The following is a 21,171-nucleotide window of genomic DNA, read 5'->3' as shown; positions in this document are numbered from 1 at the left end:
GATATATTCTAGAATAAAATAATTATGTTAATTTAACAGAACCAAGATTTTCATTATAAAAGATATACAAGTATAAAATCAAAGGAGTAAGAAGACTGTGATCCTAATTTTGAATTTAAAATATCAGGATGAATTTATAACTTTTCTCTTTAAAAAAACATGCATTTTAGCTCTCTTTACCAAAAAACCTGAAACAATGACAATCCTCTAGCAGTGGGCACACCAAGTACCCAGGCTGTGGTGTCTAAGTACCATACCCCAAAAGAACCAAGTCTCATTGGAAAAATGGCTGATTTCAGAAATGAGTAGCATGATATTGTGACTTACAGTAAGAAATATATATTGTCTCATCCCCATTCCTGGCACAGAGCTCCTAAAATTTCCTAAGTGATAAGAATTAGAAAGGTGGAAGGAGTATCGTTTGTTATTCTTTTTTTTTTTTTTTTTTTTTTTTTGCGGTACGCAGGCCTCTCACTGTTGTGGCCTCTCCCGCTGTGGAGCACAGGCTCCGGACGCGCGGGCTCAGCGGCCATGGCTCACGGGCCCAGCCGCTCCGCGGCATGTGGGATCCTCCCGGACCGGGGCACGAACCCGTGTCCCCTGCATCGGCAGGCGGACTCTCAACCACTGCGCCACCAGGAAAGCCCCTCGTTTGTTATTCTTAACAAACCCCTTTCAAACCCACCTGAGCTTATGTTAATGAGGTGATTTTTTTGAAAGCCCCTAGATAACCACTAGATAGTGGCTTGTCGCCAGAGGAACTCTGCATGTGACTAGAGCACTGGAACTTTCAGCTTCACCCCAACCTCTGGACATTGAATTGGACCCAATGGCCGATCATGCCTACAAAATGAAGCCTCCATTAAAAATCTCTAAAAGCACAGGGTTTGGTGAGCTTCTTGGTTGGTGAACACATGGAGGTGCTAGGGGTGGGGGGGCCGGTGGCACGCCTGTGTGAAGAGGACATGGAGGACTTCCCTGGTGGCGCAGTGGGTAAGGCTCTGCGCTCCCAATGCAGGGGGCCCGGGTTCGATCCCTGGTCAGGGAACTAGATCCCTCATGCCTGCTGCAACTGAGTTCGCATGCCACAACGAAGATTCCGTGTGCCGCTACTAAGAGCCAGTGCAGCCTAGATAAATAAATATTTTTAAAAAGAGGACATGGAATCTCCACACCCCTTCCCCCATATCCTGCCCTATGCATCTCGTTCATCTGGGTATGCCTGAATTGCATCGTTTACAATAAACAGATAAACATAAATGTTTCCCTGAGTTCTATGAACCATTCTAGTAAATACTGAACATGAGGAGGGGTGATGGGAACCTCCAACTTATAGTCAATCAGAAGCACAGGTGACAACCTGGACCTGCAATTGCTGTCTGAAGTGGGAGAAGAGAGGGTCTTGTGGGATTGAGCCCCTGGGAGATCTGATGCTATCTCCAGGTAGATAGCGTCAGAATTGAATTAAATTGTAGGACACTCCAGCGGTGTCCACAGAGAATTGGAGAATTGCTCGGTGTGGGGAAAACTCACACATTTGCTGTCCAGAGTGAAGCACTGAGAGCGGAGTGGTGAGCGCAACAGAGCAAAGGAGATTTTTCCCTTCAGGTAGGAAATATACAAGATGAGTCTGGGACACTTTGTTGTGCCAGAAATAAAAGAAGTGACAAAAGACTACTGAAGCTGTCAAAGAATGCAAGAACCAACTCGAGGAGCTATAAAAAAAAAACCCCAAAAACCTCATGGGTCACCTTTGTGGGATACTGGTACATCAAACCATTATTCTGAAAATTGGTATGTAAAAAGAAAATATTAGAAAATCACCATTGTGTGACCTAAAATGAAATACAGGCACACCTCAGAGATATTGCAAGTTTAGTTCCAGACCACCACAATAAAGCAAATATTCCAATAAAGTGAGTCACATGAATTTTTTGGTTTCCCAGTACAGGTAAAAGTTATGTTTACTGTTGTCTATTAAGTGTGCAACAGTATTATATCTAAAAAACAATGTACATACTTTAATTAAATTACAGAACAACAAAAAATTACAATAGTAACATCAAAGATCACTGATCACAGATCACCATAACAAATGTGATAACAATGAAAAAGTTGCAACTATCGTGAAAATTACCAAAATGTGACACAGAGACTCAAAGTGAGCAAATGCTGTTTGAAAAATGGCACCAGTAGACTTGTTCAATGCAGGGTTGCCCAAAACTTCAATTTGTAAATATGCAATAGCTGCAAAGCATAATAAAGCCAAGCACAGGAAAGCGAGCTATGCCTGTGATGGATCTAGACAAATATCATCGGTGAATAAGAAAAGCATTAAGTGAGGGCACCCACGTTCATAGCAGCAGTATTCACAATAGCCAAAATCAACCCAAGTGTCCATAAACAGGTGAACGGATAGACCAAACGTGGCCATCTATACAATGGAATAGTATTCAGCCATACAAAGGAATGAAATTCTGACACATGCTACAACACAGATGAACCCTGGGGACATTATGTTAAGGGAAATAAGCCAGCCACAAAAGGACAAATCCTGTATGATTCCACTTATATGAGGTACCTAGAAGAGGGAAATTCATAGAGACAGAAAGGAGAATGGTAGTTGCCAGGAGCCGGAGAGGAGGAGAAATGGGGAGTTATTGCTTAATGAGTAAAGAGTTTCAGTTTCAGATGATGAAAAAGTTCTGGAAATGGATAGTGGCGATTGTTATATAACATTGTGGATCTGCTTAATGCCGCAGAACGATGCACTTTAAAGTAGTTAAAATGACAGGTTTTATGTTATATATATTTAACAGTTTTTTTAAAAAGCATTACGGGGACTTCCCTGGTGGCACAGTGGTTAAGAATCCGCCTGCCAATGCAGGGGACAGGGGTTCGAACCCTGGTCCAGGAAGATCCCACATGCCGTGGAGCAATTAAGCCCATGCGCCACCACTACTGATCCCATGTGCTGCAACTACCGAGCCTGCGTGCTGCAACTACTGAAGCCCGCTCACCTAGAGCCCGTGCTCTGCAACAAGAGAAGCCACCACAATGAGAAGGACACACACCACAATGAACAGCAGCCTTCGCTCGCCGCCGCTAGAGAAAGCCCGTGCACAAGAGTGAAGACCCAATGCAGCCAAAAATTAAAATTTAAATTTAAAAATTTAAAAAAACTTTAAAAAGTTAAAAAAAATTAAAAGCATTATGTGCAAAGTTTTATGGAGAACTTCATAATGAGAGACTTAGCTGCTACCACCTGAACCCTGATCAATCTTAGTATCAATAAAACCATGGGACACCAGATATTTCTGTGCCTCTTGATGTGATGCAATCAGTACACAGAAACATCTCTGAAGTGTTACTACACAAAAAGTCCTGAATTTCAAATAGTCACTGAATTTAAACACAAGTTTATAATACCTCAGGGAATAAAAGAACAAATTATAGGACACCAAGTAAAAGCAACATGCAAAATCCAGGCCATAGGGCATTTTATGTTTTCTTCAAAATATAACTGTGATATGCAAACCACATTTGGCCACTTATTCAAACAAACCATCTGTAAAAAGATTTTGGGGACAACTGGGGAAATTTAAGTATGGAAGGGATATGTGATCATATTAAGAAATTATTGCTCATTTTGTTTGCTGATAATGACACAGTGGTTATATTAAGGGGAAAAATTTTTTGTCAGCTAAGTATTTCTAAGTGGTGAGACATGACATCTGGGATTTTCTATAAAATATTCCATAATAGTAATAACAATAGTAATAATAGTAATAATGAGAGGGTTAGATGAAATAACATTGCCAAAATGTTATTGTTACTGCTGGCTATGTGTAATGTTTTAATGATCTCATAGTTTAAAAGAAGGATAAAATACTGAGAAACTTTGTTATTTGTTAATAGAAGTATGCATGTTAAAATGTTAAAGGTAGCCACTAAACAAACAGAAATAACCCATATCACTTCCAAATCTTGATTAATCCAATGAGGGGGTAGTTAGGGGAAGTATTCAGAAGTAAACCCAGGTAAACCAAAATCTCAAGGAGCTGGGAAGGGATTGTTCTATGTACAAAGCGCGATAAAATAATCATTCCACAAGTCAAGAAATAATTCACAAAGAACTGAGCAGGCCCTTTCTCTGATGGTGCTCTCTAGCCGTGGGTCATGAGGGGCCCCTGAAATCGTGGATTAGAAGTTTGTGCTTACACTAAAATCAGCATGTCCCAATCAGTCACTAACGGACCCCTGCCTGCCAGAGACAGCCTAGAGCTCCCAGCTGGACTTGGCCAAATCATGGTCAGGCATGTTCTGACACACCAAAGTACTTCTCCCTTATGGGCTGTACACACGGTGACCCATATGGCAACTCTACAGCTTCAGTCTTACTATCTTCACTTCACAGAGGAGAAAACTGAGGCATAATGTGGGACAGCGTTTGTCCACGGTGACACAGCTAGGAGGTGGTGAAGTTAGAATTCATCTGATTGAACAGTCAAAAGAGTACGAATGGATGTTGAGAAGCCCAGGTCTGTCCAATAAACCCAACCCTGAAGGTGACAGCTTAATAGTGAGAAAGAAAACGGAGTGACGAGACTGTAAGGGCTTCTATATTTGGGCCGCACGAGCCTGTGTGGAATAGGAATGGTGCTTTGCTGGTGCAAATTACAAAATAAGGACTGGGCGATAGGAACTGGTCCTGCCGCGGTTTTTCAGCACATCTGGGTCTGGCCCAGAGGCGCTAAGATATACAGAAAACTGGAGTATATGACAGAACCCGTGAAGCACACACCTGGACACATCTTGTGCTGCGACCGTGGTGCCCCGATTAGTCCAAATCCTGCCAGTATTTGTGTGGCTTGTCTGCGAAGTAAAGTAGATATCAGCCAAGGCATTCCGAAACAAGTCTCTCTATCTCTCTGCAAACAATGTCAAAGATATTTCCAGCCACCAGGAACTTGGGCACAATGTGCCTTAGAATCCAGGGAACTTCTTGCTTTGTGTTTGAAAAAATTCAAAGCCCCTCTGAGTAACGTACGTCTTGTAGATGCAAGCTTTGTTTGGACTGAGCCCCGTTCTAAGAGACTTAACGTTAAACTAACTATTCAGAAAGAGGTGATGAATGGTGCTATCCTTCAGCAAGTGTTTGTGGTGGATTATGTTGTTCAGCCCCAGATGTGTGGAGATTGCCATAGAGTGGAAGCTAAGGATTTCTGGAAGGCTGTGGTTCAAGTCAGGCAAAAGACTTTGCACAAGAGAACCTTCTACAATCTGGAACAGCTGATTTTGAAATATGGCATGCACCAGAATGCACTTCGTATCAAAGAGATTCATGATGGTCTGGATTTCTGTTGTTCCTCAAAACAACATGCTCAGAAGATGGTAGAATTTCTTCAGTGTACTGTTCCCACTAGATACAAAGCCTCACAGAGACTGATGTCTCAGGATATCCATAGTAACACATACAAGTACAAAAGCACCTTTTCTGTGGAAATTGTTCCAATATGCAAGGATAATGTTGTTTGTCCGTCTCCAAAACTGGCACAAAGCCTGGGAAACATGAGCCCGATTTGTGTGTGTGTTCGAGTAACCAGCGTCATCCGTGTCATAGATCCGAATCCCCTACAAGTTGCAGACATTGATGGGAACGCTTTCTGGAGTCACCCTTTCCATAGTTTATGCCACATCCCAAACAGCTAGAGGGGTTTATTGCTATGGAATGCAGCGTAGTCCGAGATCTAAAACGCAGTGCAGGTGCTGGAACGGTATCATAAAAGCATACCCTCGGGGAAGTCTGGGTACAGAAAACATCTGAAATGAGTACAGATAAACAGTATTTTTGTCGCACTCATTTGGGACATCTTCTGAATCCTGGAGACCTGGTGTTGGGGTTTGATCTGGCCAACTGTAACTTACATGATGAGCATATCAACAAAATGAAATCAGATAGAGTCCTAGATGTGGTGCTAATCAAGAAGAGCTATGACCGTACCAAACGTCAGTGTCTTAGAAACTGGAAACTGAAAGAGCTTGCAAGAGATAGAGAAAACATGGATACAGACGATGAAAGGCAATACCCAGATTTCCTTGAAGATCTGGAAGAAGATGAGGCAATTAGAAGAAGTGTGTATATTTATAGAGATTCAACGATTCCTGTGGAAAGTGACACAGATGATGAAGGAGCACCTCGAATTAGTCTGGCTGAGATGCTTGAAGACCTTCACGTTTCCCCAAGATGCTACTGGTGAAGAAGGTGAATTGATGATGACCTAAATGAGATCATGTCGTAGATGGTTTCCACATCCATAGGCTCAGAATGTTGGACAAAATAATTTTACTGTCTATTCTGTCTATGCCTTCATATTGAGAGAAGAGAAATGTGGTTTTAAACCTGAATAAATATGACTATTTTGACTGCTCACTCGAAGTACTGAAAAAGGTTGATGGTTTGGAAGTTTTAGATTAAAAAATATTATGCAGAATGTAATTATTACTGATATTTATTTACATATGGAAGTTTATCGGCTTGCTTTTTTATGAGGCACTAGTGTTTTCACATACTATAGCTCTGGGTTTAAAAGCTCACAAGTTGTGATTCCTGGGAGGTTACCTAAATCTTCAAGCAGAAAACAAGTTTTAGGTTCTTTTTATATTGATTACTTTCGTAGAAGAGCATATGAAGAATCATTTTTCATACGAACTTGCCGTGCACTTAGTCCAATTTAGATTATTTTTATGTCCTTGGGATAGAAACCTTAGGGTTCAGTTTATCATTGGATATTCACTAGGAAAGTTATCTTTTTTATTCGTAATATTTGCATCTTCAAAAGCTGTTAAGCTGGGGATTATCTTAATTTTCATTGCAGAAGAAAGTATATTTAAAATATTTGTAGATTTGTAGCAAACAGTATTTAAAGGTTAAATAACAATTTGTACCTTTGTCGTTTTGGCTTGTGCCAGCAGCTTAGTGAAGTAGCTGTTTATGTCATAAAAATGTCTTCCTATCACTTCAGGGATTTTGCTTTTAAATTTTTGGTTTACAAATTGAGAAGGAATTCTCTCTTTATAAGTTTCTATCACTGAACACATCACCATCAAAAAGAGTATTAGAATCCAGCATATAGATGACGAAGTAATAAAAGTGATCTTCATGCTTTATAAAACCATGAATCAGATTTGAATGAGGAATGCCTTCCACACCCTTGAAGGAAAAGCATTGGCTTGGGTTTTAAAGTGTTCTGAAAATGAAGTATTAAGAACCTATTTCTGTAAGCAAGATCAGACTTACTAAGCATGCCAGAACTAAGAGCTAATTCATAAATCCTATATATATCACTAAATAAGGAAATTAAGTAAGTACTGAATGGAACATTTTCCTTTTTTTAAGATCAGACTCCCTAATTCTGAAGTTTCGAATAAAGGCCTGTGCTTTCTAAAGTGAAAAAAAATGAACAAAGAGCCATGGTGTAGGTGGTGCAATTTGAGTTTATAATATCAAAACTGTAGAGTACTTTGTTGTTTCACAAGTTCTCACTGACCACGTAGAGATGGGGAAACTTCAATACCCAGACATGTGCTGGATGCCTACATAGTTGCTTCAATTCATTCTCAGAAGAAGGTGGGATAAAAGTTATGAAAAAAAAAAAAAAATATATATATATATATATATATATATATACTTTATATATATAAAAAGCACTATTCTGGATGATCGTCTGATTAAGAAGCTGTAGGCAAAATTCTTACACTGGAAGGGAGAGTAATTTTTAGGCACTGATGCCAGGAAATATCTGGGAGTTGGGACTTTTTAATGGGACCAACCATCCCAATTTGCCTGAGAGTCAGTGGGTTCCAGGCAATTGAGGACGAACTGGTTGCCCTACTGGTGGCCTTGACTTCAAATGCATAATACAACTGACTCTGTCAGACAATATTTGATGTGAAGACAACCCAAACTTAGGAATGAAACTAAAACCCATTTCCACCAAACACACGTGCCCATCTCTGCAGAGAGAATTCTGGGATGAATGATATTTTAAAAGTATAACGAATGAGTCACTCTTGAAATTGAGGTCTTCCCCAAAAACTGTGGGTTGGAGCCTCCCAGCGTCCCCAAGGACTATTTTTAATGGAAGAAAACTTCTGGAATTTAAAGTCAGGCTTAACGTACCACTTTCACTTTGCTTCCCTGATCATGCTTATAATTGAGGGAAAAAATTTACAGAAGGACTGACAATTTAAATCCCTATACTCCCTGGTCCATCCCATGAATTAAGACCAAGCCTTAGCAAGTGTGCTGAGTGAGGAGGAACAATTACCAAGTTCATGGCTCCAGGTTCTGTTCACTCTGATATTGTCCAGGATAATCATTTATTTCCTGCTGCCTCTAAGTTTTATGAAGCTGTTCAGAAAAGTTTCAGCCATGCTTTATGGCTGTGTGAACTGCCGGTGTATCCATTTCACAACTTGATTCATTCTGATTAAATTGTTCGACTGTTAATGAGTTTTAGATTGCAGGATGGAGAGGCAAACAATTCAGAACATTAAGGCAGTAAAATATCTTAATATTTCACGAGTTCGCTCTGAAAACATAAAACAAAAGGCTCATTTCTGGAAGGAGAGACTGTAATAATTACCCTCTGTAAAAATAAATGTGCTGGCTCCCTATACATTATCCAGGCATCTGTGTAGGCACACTCACATGTAGGGAGCCAGATGGTACATGGAAATCTCACAAATATTCATAGAAATTCTGATATTTTCAAGCCAATTGCAACAGACGAGATAACCATTTGGACATATTATTCCAAAGAATTTCTGGGGCTAGACAAAAAATTGATTCCTACTCAGCTCAATTCACAGTCTGATGAGTTTTGCGATCTGAAGGCAATGATGCGGGGTGAGGTGCTGAAGGGTCTCAGGTACCGAGGGCTTCGGAGACGGATGGGAATTATGAATCTGGTGACCAAATACTGCTCTTCGAGCAGTTCAATGCCCCTCCCTCTCCCTCCTCGCACCTCCTGTGGGTTCCTGGCCCACCATCTGCTTCTCCTGTGATGTGGTATTGGTTTTGACGGTAACTGAGTAAAGATGCATGCACGGGCCTCCCCCTTTGAACATTTTTCCTTGGAACTGCCCCCTTCTGGTGACGGCCTCCCACACCCCACCGGGAGAATAAACGTATAGCAGGTAGAGGCTACCAAAATGCTGAGGGTAGTGAGGCCTTGCCTTGGTCGCTTAAGCTCCGGAAAATTCAATTGTTTCATTTGTGAAATGGAAATTAAAACATATTATCAGCCTAAAGGCAAAAGCTCAAATGGATTTCTTCATTCCTTCCAGCCCAGAAGCCACACCTGTAATATACACAAGACCTCATTTCAAACCAACTTTCGAGTGGAGCAGCTCTTCAAGCTCGGGAAGAGAAGAGGAATTTGCATTTGGCCATGAAGACTCAAAAGGTCTTTGCACACATTTCTTAAGGGAAGGACATTTAGGAACCCGGAAAAGCTTATGCCATATAATCGCAGAATGTGGGGAGGAGGGCATCTCTGAGGCTGGCAAGGCCAAGGATACCATTTTGCAGATGAGAAAACTGAGGCCAGAGACATCAAATGAGTCACCTGAATCTGGGACTAGCCAAGACAGATGCACCATTAAAGAACAGCTGTTGAGAGATGCAGCTCATAGCCAGATGCTCAGCCAGAGTGTTCCAGCTTCATGCAGTCCCCGCTGATCAGGTGGGCATTATTAAGAGCATTTGACACGTGAGGAATATTAATGGATTACTTCCTTTAAGCCACAGTCCTAGGAAAGGGCAGAACTGAGACTAGAACTCAGGTTTTCTGGCCTCAGAGACAATGCTTACTCTGCTCTGCGTCATCTTACGGAGAGAAAACTGTGAATGAATTTGTGCAAAGGAGGGTGTGAAGTGAAGAATAAATATGTAGACGAAGACACCTCGGTGCATTCAGGTTTTGTTTCCATCACCACAGTCATTTGGGGCTGGTGGGACTCTACCTCTGTATTTCCCCTTCTTAAGACTCCCCCTATTCCATCCCCAAAGAAAAAAACCCTAATTGACATGAGTTTTTAAATTAAATTAATATAAATCAATGTTGTGTTAAGAATGTGAAAGGTCTGTAAACTTAAAATTAAATAAATTACAGTTAAAACAAAGCTTTAAAAAAAAGAATTTGAAAGGTCTGGAAGCACCCTGAGTATGCCCAAACCAGCTTTGGAAGTGGTGATATACAGCAGTGAAAGGCAGAGCAACTATTGGGTGAACTGCCATGGAATCAGCAGCCAGGCCCCCAAATCCGAATTGGGACCCGAGTTACTGGGGTCTGCCCGCCAGCCTCCCGCATGCCGCAAAGTGGCAACTGTCCACCTTGCTACGTTCTCTGCTGCCTCTCCATCAGCTGCAGCCTTAGATGTGCACCAACTGCATTTCATCCATCACAAGTCCTCTTTGAGATATTTTCATTGTCTCTAGAAAGGACCTCAAATGCTTTTTAAAATCATGCTAACTGCCCAACACTCCGTAATGCATAATATTGCGCTACCTTGCGTTACATCAAATGTATAACATCACAACCTTTGACGGCATCTGTCCTGCCCTGAATTCTCAAGCATTCTTGGCCTTTGGGTTCAAAGTCATCTGACCCATGGTGGCCTACAGCTCACGGCATGCCATGCCCAACCACAGAATTCTCCCCCTGGCGGCATCCAAGATGGCAGACAGGGCAGCTTCAGAGATGTCTCGGGGACTGGGCTTTCAAAGGGACATCTCAGTTAAGAAAATACGAATAACAACAAACCAAGCCAAGGGCTGTATATAATTGTAGATACCCATTTCACCATAAATAAACAGTAAAATGAAGAAGTAAAATGGTTATGAGATATGTTCCCTTCATGCAGCGTCTGTGTGCTCCTGGAAATCTTTTCTTTTTTTTTCTTATTCCAGTAAAGTACAAGATATCTCAATAGCAACATAAACACCGTATTATCTACTAGTTACTATAGCAACTGCTATCCATGTAATTTGCTCATGCCTAAATTAAAGCTGCCTAGGGTAGCTTTAACTTGCATCTCTCACATATGACTTTTTTGTCAGTGTTTTTCTTTAATGAGAATTGTGTCTCTCAAATTGTAGGCAGCATGCTGTACCACTCTACCTTACTTGGAGCTGACTTTTGCCATTACCTGACTTTGTTTCTCCTATTACTTTTGGGTATTCATCAAAGAGAGAACATGCTCTCTTAATGGTACATATATTCCGTGAGAGTGGAGGAGGGGGTATGTAGGAGAAACAGGTTTTTCATCCGAAAAGAACATAAGCATCTACCCCGCAATGAACTTCACTGCTCTTGAACTCGTCAGTTCTTTTCTACCTCTTCATTCAACACGATGCGAAAGGCATAACCTGAAAAAGGGCGTGATGAGAAGAGGTACTGAGATCCACTAAAGGAAAAAGCACAATAGTTAATCATCTCTTCTCTGGCATCCTTCCCACAAAATAAACAAGTTGAGAAGTTCTTCAATTTTTGTGGCTGTAAGCAATGTGGTGGATTAATGTTCCTAAATGCTAGCACTGAATAAATGAATTCATTGTTAAGAAAGTTCTGGATGAGCCAGTAGCCAAGTACCATTAATTCCATTATTTAGCCTTGTTTGTGTCTGCTCTGGGATACAGTTGGGAGAGGAACATTGCCATGAAGAAACCCATTAAATACACCTACCTTTGTAAAATAACGCATTTCAAACTAAAGATTGACTATGCTTTTCTTAAAGAACCCAAAATTCTCAGTGGCCCTACCGAGATATGCAATAAGTTTCTCAGAAATCACATTGGCACATAGCTGCTAAAAACTCTTCAGTGAATGTTTAAAGAAGATACATCCACCTGGAATTAAACCAGGATGGATTCCTTAGAAGAGCCATCGGGATCACTGTCCGCCATGGTCACCCTCAGGACAGACAGACAGTGAAAGTCTCTAAATGTCCCTTTGCAGGGCTTCAAAGAGCTCTGGATTCAGGTGCAGGAAACCTGTCTTTAATATTTTCGTTACTGCTCCCGATGCATTTCCAGTGTGGTTAATTCACACGCAGCATTTCACTCAATGGTATCCTCTTTGCAAATACTGTTTCCTATTCTTTCTTTCTTTTTTCCTGTCAATCTTCATCTAAATCTGAGCGCATTTTGTGCTGGTTATTCGCAGCAGTGTGGAAGCTTGGAAACATGGTCACAAAAGTACCACGTGCCTCTGGTCTGCAGCAAGCCTTTCTATTTGCTGGTTTAATCCTCCAGACTTCAGCCATTTCCCATTTGGTCCTTCACATCATCTCGGGCTAATCCGTCAAGCATTTTAGACAGCCAAGCCAATCTCCAGTTGCTGAGGACTTTCCCACAAGCACCATGTCTGTTAATAAGATTTTCATTTGGAAAGATGCCAGGGCATCCATGTTTTCTATCGTAAATAAATACTATGATTTAATAGCTTCAGGTTTTGTTTAATGTTAATGCCAACTATTTAAGAAAAAAAAAAAAAAAGATCCTCAAATGCCTGGCCCGACAGTGAAATGCCCCACTGACAGCTATTTGCAAGGGTAATGTTGTGGAAAACAACATCCATCTTGGAAACAGCTTCATTAGCCCCATCTAGCTGACCTCTCCACATAATGTTGTCAAATGTGACGGGCATCAGATTATTGGGAATATGGAGATCAATAAATATGCAACACCGGCGCTTAGAATGCTTCTGGCATTGGAGCCATACAAATGCCATCTAACATGGCTCAGAGTCGCTGTCATCTGTCACACCAGCTAGTAAATAGACAAGCTTAAGGGGAAGGCTGTCCGTAATGGTAAAATATATGGGTGAAGATGAATTAGACAGGCAGTGTGTAGTCAGAGTTCTGATGCATGAAGGTTCCAAATGAAAAACCCTAGGCAAACACTCTGGAGCAGCTGGCGTTCTTAGGGGAATGGATGCAAATTCTTGCCGCATGGTCAAAAGCTGCTCCATGGTCCTGCTTCTGTGTTTTTGATGTCAGCTGCCAAGGAAGTTTTCTCTGCATCTGGGATGCTTGCTAGAAACGTGGAGTATCCTGAGTGCATTTCTGTACACCGTGAGGGAGCCAGATCACCCATTCCCCCCAAATTCCTGTGCGTGTGAACCGCACGATGTCCTTCTGTGTGATAGCAGCCCAAGGCCAAAGAAAGTGCCTGCATTGTCCAATTACTTTAGCCTCAAATGCCTACAACTTTGGGTCTACAAAAGAACAACCTGGTTGAACTGCTAAAGGAAACTTCCACCCCAGCTGGTGGACATCAAATTGCCCAGATAATCAGACCTTTGGGAACCACTTCTGTTGACAGCGTCTCTATCAAGCCACCCCCTTCTAAGATCCCTACCTGCCGCCTGCCCAGTCCGCCGGAAGCTGACCGACACTGCCCAACATTTGTACCTATCACTACCTGAAGATCCCTTGCTCTGTCCTCAGTAGTGTTTTCCAGATTCCCCAGAACAGGCATCCCTGTTCATAAACCCTCTTCCCCCTCCAAAAAGTGCTTGAGTCCAGCCACGTCCATCATTAAATTAAAGCAACTTAAAGAAAAGCAAATTCTTGAAACAGCAAGCACAGAGGATGTAAGCCACACGTATGCATATATCCAGACACCCAGCGCCGGAACAAACACGTTCCTCAAACCCGAGTAATGTCGATGACCAATGATGACCAGCATGCTTCCACCCCTCTATGTTTTAAGAAATGTCCCTCTTCTCTGTGGAAAGGAGAACAAACAAGAAGCATAAAGGTATTTTTGAAGTACACTGTTACGAGGTACTTGGCTAGTAATTTGCAGCCTAGGTACACACCATACCTTTTAGCACGGCTATTTATCTCTCAGGGAGAATGCTGCCATACTTACGATAAAGGCTCTGTTGGACCTCTTCATCAATAGCAAACCTTTAAGCACAGCACATCTCATAAATAGGAGTTCCACTAACACAGACTTCAAAAGGATAGAACTTGATAATTCAAAAAGAGCTATATTAAGTGTTCCAGCAGTCCCTCCATAAAAGCTGTTGTATATTCCAAACGCCAGAGTCCTTCAAGCAACATGACAGGTCTATTAGAATAATAGCAGGGGAAAGCATAATTAGAAGTAATCATTGGCTGGAAAGGAGCTAGTTGTTTTTGTAGAGCAAAATGCCGCTCTGAGCCCCGTGGAAAATGCAGCCAGAGCAGCGGCAGCGAGAGCAGATAACCATCGAAAATAACCATGGCGCAAACCCTGCACTATTTATTTCTATTTATTAAGAACTCTCTGTATACCTTAATGTTTTCCTGGTGAAATCATCTTAATTTGAGCCCACATTTTCTTTGGATAAGATTATCATGTAATTGCTACTTACTGGCCACTGTTTTCTATACATTTGTTGGTCAAACAGTTAGGGTGTCTGTCTTTTCCAGCCTGACAGAGATCATTCCGTCAAGCAGGGGCTCCTGGTTGGCTCCATGGAGCCATATTGAATATACACCGTATCCCAAAAGATGAAGAACGTTTGGCTAAGCATTAACTTTTTAATCCATAGATTAATGACTCCAACTGTCAAAGGACTGGGCCATTTCCCCCTTAGAGGTGGCAAAGGAGGAGGCATCTGGGGGCTATTTCCCTACGGAAGGGACTGCATCCCACACCAGGAACCCCATTCACCTGGTGCCTTTTTTTTATCCTCCTCCTTAACTTTAAAATTTAGAATTTCCAAAATGCAGGGAGAATAACACACCCCAGCTGAGCCTTGTCAACAAGCCCAGGAGGGAGTCAGGGCAGGAGTCATTAGCTCTACTTTGCAGACATGCAAATTGAGGCTCAGGAAGGGAAGGGGCTCCCCGGAGGTCCCACAGTGGACTTTCTCCACATGCCATCGTCCTGCCCTGACAGAATGCTTGCTTTGCCCCTGGTTCTCCATCTCACTTACCCTGTGGGACGCGCCCATGAAGATAAAAGCCACATACCTGGTGCTGTTGTGCAGGCGCCAGCCGGGTCTCAGGACGGAAACAGGCCACCCGCTCAGCCTTCAGACCGCAGGGAGGACGGGGCAGAGGTTCACACCCAATGTGGAAGGCAGCCTTGCTCTCTGCATAAAGAGAAATACAATCAAGTCAGATTCACCCGGGTCTTGGCATCATTCACTTACCTAACATTTATTGATCTATAGGCAGGGTACCAGGAGTGAAGGGAGGTGGCAGAGGAAGGGAGTAGAGAATGGGAGAAATAGAATGAAATTTAATATTTAGCCCAGATATGAGAAAAATGCACCTCTGACGACTCAACCTCAAAATAGTAGGTAGAGTCGACTTGGAGCACCCAAGACAGACAGTGGGCAGCCAGTGAACCAGTGTTTCCAGGAAACACTGGAACTCCAGCACCTGCACCGACTTTCTAGCCTCCTGAATCTGAGCCACTGACTTAACCTCACTGAGGCTCAGTGTCTTCATCTGGAAAATGGGAGTAACAATACTGCCTGCCTCCAAGCGTTGTTGTAAAAGTAGATGATCCGTGTGACGCCCCCAGCACAGTGCGTGGCACACAGGAAGCGCTGATTAGGTGGCCCCCCTTCTGATACTCCATAGGAAGCCAGAGGAGGGAGTGACCCATGGACTCTGACTCTTAGGAAAGACCCCCTGGAGGTGGTAGGCGGCCAGCTGGCCCTCAAAGGGTAGAGGGCAGTTCTCCACAAAGCAGCACCCCAGGCCTTGTCATGGTGGTCCAGAAACTCAACTGGCCTCCTGCCAGGGGCTCATTTCTGACAAAAGCCTGATAGAGACCCTCAGGTTTGCTGATATGTTTGCTTCTCATTTAGGCTCCTAGCAACACTGTGCGAGTCGGGACTTTAAAATCGTTTGGATTTCAACAGCATATCCCTGTCGGTTACAAAGTTGTAATTCACAACCCGGCTCCTCACCCACACTCAAAATATTCAAGCTTAAAATTAATTTGGTTTTGAGATACGACACCAGGATATCATCAAAACAAGGTTAGAAATCCCAGTCCAGTGACTATATTTAGAATTTAGGCTATAAAGGGATTTCAGCTTGACGAGAGCTGGATCTTCCCATCTTGTGCAATAAATTTCCAAAAATGCTTAGCAAGACTGTATCATACATCCAATGCACACGCCACAGAGATAAGGCACCAAGAAAGAGGATGGTGATGATGGTGGTGGTGGTGGTGATATGATGGTGACCATGATGACCACGCAAGAGGAGGAAAGGGCAGGTTCAGGGTTGGTTTTGAGAAAGGGATCCAGGTAGGCAAAGAACGCTGATCTATCAGTTCACATCAGGGTGAGTCATGAACGTGGGCCTGAGACCTGAGAAAATGCGCTTTCCCAGCTTCGTCAGATTGAAGGGTTCAGGCTAGGCAAGCTGTGGATCTCCAAACCCAGAGATCTGTCAAAAGGGTTTACCCTGGAGAAGATCATCGACCCCACCATAACAATTTTAGGCATATCTTGAGCTTGGAAAAGGTTCAAACAGTAGTTAATCCAAATAAGCAAGAATCTGTAACAACATTATAAATCCACACACCTCCTGTTTGACCGAACGCCACACGTGTCCCTGCCACTCGCTCCCTGGAAACTGGCACGGCACGTGTCCTGGCCCTCCCTTCCTTGGCCTCACAGTCAGGTTCGCAGGATGATTTCCGAAATCACCTCTTGAAGAAAAGTCTCATTACCCAGTGACATGTTGTAATCCCAACCAATGCTTCCAGAGAAGTTTCACTATCCATTACATTAGCTAACCTTAAAATTGAATACAAATCCATTTTAGTCAATATGTTGTAATAAATAGATATTAAGGCACATGGCACTAATGTACAGGTAGACTAATTAAAGCGCCAGCATTTGCAGCACTCACATACCTCAATTTTCTCTACAAAATCCTTATTGAACCACTACCTTAAAAAAAATAATTGCATTTGCAATTAGAAACACTGAAGTTACATTATCGACTTTCTGCTAAAAACCTTTTTAGTAAACAAGCACAAACTACATTCATTAAACGTAAGTGCTTGGAGCTATGGTGTGAAATTCAATTCAGCCATTATCATGAATTACACTGATTATTGCTGTAATTATTTTCTCTTGGATACAACCGCATTTCTGTCCCTTGCTAGTTCTGTTGGACATATAACCACGTTCATTTTATAGCTAATAATACTCTGTAGTCCCAGCAATTACTATCACTTATACAAATCATCAAGTTAAGCTCCGGGTACCTAGTAAGATTCAAAGAAATTAAGTAAAACATCCTTTTTTTTAACCCTTTAAATAACTAATAGCATTAGAGAACAAGGGAAATTACAGATGTTAACTGATTTACATTGCAAGCTTTAATCTCCTGTACTTGACTCGTCAGAAATTTCTGCTGTCCTAAGCACACATTTTGAGAAGAAATCCACCAACAGACCTTTTTTTTTTTTTTTTTTTAGAAATGAACAGTCGATGGATTGGATTACGGGTCTGAAGCATTCTCAGGAAGGAATAAAGCCATGATCATTTGGTGTGTTCAAGAAAATAGATTCTGTATTTTAATCAGAGCAAAAAAAATGGCCTTGCATTGTATGTGTTTGTTTGTTTAGGTGTCTTATTAACTAATCAGATTTTTAAGAGAGAACACTCCACTTCAGTTTTTCCTCCAGAGGCAGCTGTAGCTTTCCACAGTTGTTAAAGTGAATCCTCTAGGCAAAATAGATGTTTGCAAAGACCTCCTTTTCTCCCCTGGGGTGAGGGCATTGCACAGACAGGGCCAGGGTAAATGCATCTGGGCATATTCCCTCAAATTGAATATGATCTCTGGGGCTTCTGGTGGGGAACCACCTGCATGGGAAAACTGGTGGGGAAGAAAGAGGGAAGTCAGAGAGTGTGATTTTTAAAAATGTGTACGTGCATATGTATATAGCGATGGAAACGGCATATTTCATCGCAAGAGGATTTGCAGACTATGATCTCCGGGCTGGGGACAGAACCCTCACCCACCAACCTGAAAGGCCCCTGTCCCACGTGCCAAGACCACGCTCCAGGGCCCTGACTTGAAGACCTCATTCACAAACAGCAGAATCGCTTCTTCCCGTTAAGTTTAAGAGCGCTTTGGGAAGTGGGCTTCCTGGGCCTCCTTGCTAAGCACTCCTTAGCCACCCTATCAGCCTGGATTTATCTTTGTACTGCCCTCCCCACTGGGCACTGGAGGGCCCAGCTCTGGGTGAGACCCTGGGGTGAGATGTAAATGAAGCAGAGACACCCAGGTGGGAGACCTCAACCCCAGCAGAAAAACGAGAGACACCTTCATTAGGGGCCTCACCATTTTCTCAATAAGCAACGTTTTTGATTCATATTTTATATACCTCGCTTTATTTTTTAAGAGGTGGAGGAGGGAGGTACATAGCTTATAGAAATTCACAAACAAAATTTTATCAATTAAGAGAGAAAAAGTTAAGTGGGGTGTGGTGTGGAGTGGAACTAGGTTTCTACACCCCTCCAAATTGCTAGAAGCTGGCCACAATTTTGGCTCAGAGCTTCCTGGTGGCCAAAGCAAGATGGAAAACACAATCTTATGGATATAAGATTCACTGTTAGGAAAAGAAGAAATGTAAATTTAAAAATAAGTAAAAATCTTTTAGTGTGAAAAGAAAGATATAAGCAAAATCTGATGTTAAGATTCAGAAACCAAGAATTAAAGGCACCTTTTTAAAAAAATCAGATATTACTTCTTTCCTAGATTTTTTGGGTTTTTATGCAATATAAAACTCTGAAGAGCATCCGTTGAAATTCTGATGCTAATCTTCACTATATGGAGAATAAAAAAGCAAGAAAACAGGACAAAATCATATTGTCAACACATCTTAAAAGCTGAACAGTACTTCCCTGGTGGCACAGTGGTTAAGAATCCGCCTCCTGGGCTTCCCTGGTGGTGCAGCGGTTGAGAGTCCGTCTGCCGAGGCAGGGGACACGGGTTCGTGCCCTGGTCCGGGAAGATCCCTCATGCCGCAGAGCAGCTGGGCCCGTGAGCCATGGCCGCTGAGCCTGCGCGTCCGGAGCCTGTGCTCCGCAACAGGAGAGGCCACAGCAGTGAGAGGCCCGCATACCGCAAAAAAAAAAAAGAAAAAGAATCCGCCTCCTGATGCAGGGGACACGGGTTCGACCCCTGGTCTGGGAAGATCCCACATGCTGCGGAACAACTAAGCCCGTGGATCACAAGTGCTGAGCCTGCGCTCTAGAACCTGCGTGCCACAACTACTGAACCCACGTGCCACAACTACTGAAGCCCGCGTGCCCTAGAGCCCATGCTCCACAACAAGAGAAGCCACCGCAATGAGAAGCCCGCGCACCGCAATGAAGAGTAGCCCCTGCTCGCCACAACTAGAGAAAGCCCGCGTGCAGCAATGAAGACCCAATGCAGCAAAAAGAAACAAATAAATAAATTTATTTAAAAAAAAAAAAAGCTGAACAGCTGGAAGACAGTATGTTTAACCACATTTAAAAACTCTAAGGCTTCCCTGCTGGCGCAGCGGTTGAGTGTCCGCCTGCCGATGCAGGGGACACGGGTTCGTGCCCCGGTCCGGGAGGATCCCACATGCTGCGGAGCTGCTAGGCCCGTGAGCCATGGCCGCTGAGCCTGCGTGTCCCGAGCCTGCGCGTCCGGAGCCTGTGCTCCGCAACGGGAGAGGCCACAACAGTGAGAGGCCCGTGTACCGCAAAAAAAAAAAACCCTCTAAATTAGCTGATTCACGTCATCATTTTGAGATCATCAGAATTTTCCCAAAGGTGCTAAATGAATTTTCTGACCATCGTTGGCCATTTAAAGTATTAATTGATATCATGCATTCAGTGTAAAGAAGTCACTTTGCTATTCTAAAAGAAGTATTTAAGGATCTTTTTTTAAGGAATAACTTTTGCTTCTTCTACTATCTGCGAAATTACCAGTAATAATTGAATATAGTTTTGAAATGTTCAGAACTTAAAATTCTCAGCACCCTCCTTGTATCTATTTTAAATAAATAGGCTTTTCTTTTTTTTTTTTAAACCAATGTGATTGGGAGTTATGATATACAAATATCAAAGGAACCAGTAAAAAGAAGAGACAAGTGCCACTCTAAAAACAAGCAGAAACATGTACTCTTGACTTGCACCCCCAGGGAAGAAAAGATTTTTAAAATGTTAACAATTTGGCTATATCTGGTTGTCTGTCTGGCTTGGGTGCTTCCTGGGGAATCACATTAAAGAATTCAATAGGCAGGCTTGAAAATTCAGAAAAGGGAAAATTAAATTCCTAGAGATAGTCAAGAATATCGTGTTCATAAAGAGCCTTTTCCGCAGGAGCTTGGAAACGTGTAATATAACCTTCAAAGTAAAAACGGTTTGTTGCATTAGTTCTGCTTAGCTGACCATGAATACTAATTGCAGGAAGAATTAACTGTGCCCAGTACCTGGGGGCAGGAACACACAAAAGTGACCGGTGAAGGCAAACAATGGAAAAGGTAAAAATGAACATCCACACCCCCATTCAACTCAACATGATCTGCAGCAAAACCCTAAATTACAATGAAGCCAGTATCTGCCTCTTGCTCCTCAGAGATTAGAAGAAAAAAGAGAGGCGGCTGCAGAGAGATTGGGTTTTGGGGGTAAAAATAATCCATGCTTTTGCTCTCATTTCTCTTATTCAACCTTTCTTCTTTGCCCAGTTGTGGCAACTCCTCCACAGGGTCAGGAACTTTATTCTCTGGGTCAAGTGTCCCATTTTGCAGGGTATCACCACGTGAGAAACAACTGGTTGGTGGAAAGAAGGCTTTGGGGTAAGGATGGGCTTGAATATGAATTTCAGCTCTGTAATTTACTAGCTGTGTGAACTTAAGCAAGTCACTAAACCTCTCTGAGCCTCAGTTTCCTCATCTGTAAAATGGGAACAATAGTGCCCAGATCACAGAATTCTGAAGATAAAATGAGAAAATATTTGTCAAGTGTCTGGTGCATGAGAAATCCTGAATGCTACCCTCTGAATATTTCCCACAGACACAGAAGCTGCTAGAAATTCTTGCAACACACTCAGTATCCCTGCCCCTTCCTGGAAAGAAGAGCCTCTACCCCACCCCCA

General features: G+C 42.5%; 1 pseudogene; it reads left to right on the top strand.

Annotated features, from left to right (window-relative positions):
* The first annotated feature begins 4,460 nt into the window (after nt 1-4,460).
* Nucleotides 4,461-6,397, top strand: LOC111172596 (60S ribosomal export protein NMD3 pseudogene; annotated as a pseudogene).
* The last annotated feature ends 14,774 nt before the right edge of the window (nt 6,398-21,171 follow it).

The sequence above is a fragment of the Delphinapterus leucas genome, chromosome 16 (genome assembly GCF_059928025.1).
Source record: "Delphinapterus leucas isolate spDelLeu-1000000601 "Yukka" chromosome 16, BTC_Dleu_Yukka2, whole genome shotgun sequence".
Taxonomy (NCBI): Eukaryota; Metazoa; Chordata; class Mammalia; order Artiodactyla; family Monodontidae; genus Delphinapterus; species Delphinapterus leucas.
Note: the sequence above shows the minus strand (reverse complement) of the source record. Positions and strands in the feature narration are given on the sequence as shown.